Source organism: Musca vetustissima, unplaced genomic scaffold, assembly GCF_032173495.1.
Source record: "Musca vetustissima isolate MV318-11 ecotype Yass unplaced genomic scaffold, APGP_CSIRO_Mvet_v1 utg358, whole genome shotgun sequence".
NCBI lineage: Eukaryota > Metazoa > Arthropoda > Insecta > Diptera > Muscidae > Musca > Musca vetustissima.
Window position 1 is genome coordinate 280,507 of NW_026880436.1, and position 2,572 is coordinate 283,078.

The following is a 2,572-nucleotide window of genomic DNA, read 5'->3' on the forward strand; positions in this document are numbered from 1 at the left end:
TTGGTTTCTTTTTTTTTCTGAAATTGAAACAAGGAATTTGTGGAGAATTGTGTTTTAAAATGGCCTTGGTATTAGAGACCTTCGTTGGAGGTAATTTACACAATTAATTTGGATAATTAGAGGTTGTGCACTTCAAATGGTTTTACAAAGTCAGATGTTTATTTGTCATGACAATTATTTAGTATAACTTAGACATAAGGGCCAACATTTTGCGTTCAATGCTTCATATCACTCCAGTTGGGCGCCATCTGGTTGAATAAGTACATGTCACATGATCACAGTACAGTTCAATGCTCGAAGGACCTTTTTTCTACCAACGATCATTAGTTGGCCCAAATGATGCGTCCATTTCTTAAAATCAATCTAGTTGGGCGCCATCTGGTTAAGCAAGGAATCTGCCACATAATCAACGACTCCTGATCACATTAAAAACCAAATAAACTAGACAACTACTCATTCAGCTTTTAACATTTTCTTCAGGTTATCCTCAGCCTAATTAATCTATTAGAAGTTCAGAAGACGACCTGCAAAGTATAAGAACTCCATAGAGACTTTTCTGTGTCCTTTCTCTGTCGAGCATCAAGTTCGTGGACTTTTATATCGGCATCTGCTCCTTTATTCTCCTGATCTCATTAAGTCCGAAATAAACTTGACAACAACTCATTCTTATATCAAGATTTTCAGAAGCATTCTAGGAGTTCTTGAGGTTCTGTATAACTTCATACATACCCTTTTTCAATAAAATTTCCGAAGACAGGTCCCAGAACTAGTTCTCCTGATCTCATTAAAACCCAAATAAACTAGACAACTACTCATACATTTATCTATATTTTCTTCAGGTTATCCTCAACCTAATAAACCCATTAGCAATTCAGAAGAACGGCTTTAAAGACTCCGAAGAAAAGCTCCATAAACATTTTACTGTCTCAGTTCTCTGTTGAGCTCTATTAAATGCTCTGAACTTATTGACTAGCATCAAGTTCATGGACTTTTACATCAGCATCGGCTCCTTTAATCCTCTGATCTCATTAAAATCCAAATAAACTTGACAACAACTCATTCGTATTTCAAGATTTTCAAAAGCATTCTAGGAGTTCTTGAGGCTCTGAATAACTTCACAGATAACCTTTCTCTATAAAATTTCGGAATACAGCTCAGAACTTCTATGGATTTCAAAACTCCAACCATAAATGCTTAACTCTCCATCACTTCCTGAGTTTCTCAAAAGAATTTTAAATACGTATTAGAACTTAAGAAGAAGATCTGCTCCATTTTTTTTTCTGAAGAACTTCTCTGGATCAGATCGGGATCGTTCTGCAAAATAAATTGTCCATTTATTTAGTTCCATAGTTTCTCTTACTTTGATCCTTCATTGGTATACGACAGCTAATTCAGTCAATGAACGGGATCTAGATGAACGATTGGATCAAAAGAAAGTAGACTAACAAAATAACCATGCCTAGTCCCAATCGTTCATTTTGCGGAATAGTTCCTTCGAACTAGTTTGTTCCCATGTGAAAACTTCCGATCAGTATTGTTTGCTGTACTTCCCCAGCTTTATGAATTCCAGAGCTGTCCAGTTTCTGTTAAACATTCTAAAGAGATTACATCATCGATTAAGCTGTTCTAGGCCAAGTTTGGACTATTCAATTCAATTCCGAAGGTCCCGCATGACCTCAAAATGATTGACTCTTGTTTTGAAACAATACTTTGTTTCACATTTTTTTCAATTCACTGCACATAATAGACCGCACACAAATGAGAACAGTGAACAAAAAAAAAAAAAACTAAATTCTAACGCACTTCTACATTTTCACTTCTCTTGACATTTGACATTATGCAAATTTACTCAGACCACTGCCAGGGGTCAATTGTGGTTTGGCAGGCCCTCACTTTGCAGTCTTGGTTAATTTCATAAACAAGTTCAAAAAATAAGCATATGAGCTAAAGAGGGCGCATAGTAGAAGGCGAAAAAGAGAGAAACAACTTATGCGGTTTCTCAAATTAAAAAATCGTCATCATTCGAACTAAAATAAAATCCCCTCGAAGCATCAGTTTATAATTTTCGAATGTGTCGCATGGTTATTAATTAACACCAAAGTCGGTTGTTCGATGTTGCGCATATTCATAAGTTTATTGTTTACTTTTTTAATTTGACATTTCACTAACAATGCTCATGTCAGTGGGACTTGATTTACATGGCCTTTGATCGAAAATATAACACTTTTTTTTGAGTGGATCGTGTCATATCTGGTTTATGTAAACTTTTCGGGTTTGGCCATCCAAGCGATGTGAAACAATGTTGAGGGTGTTGTCAGCTCACATTTTCAAGGGCTCTGACATAAAATGTAACTGTTTACAGGTATGAAATGTGGATCTTCGGAGCATAGCATATTTTTAGGTACAATAAAAAAAAAAACAGAATTTCTTGGAGGATAACGAGGATCCGATAGGAATATATTTCTATACTGAGAACATCTGAAAATTCAAAGCAAAATTGTAGGAGTTCTATGTCGAAGATCTATGATGTCTTAATGGACAAAGCGCCTATGTAACTGAAAAGTTTTGGAGG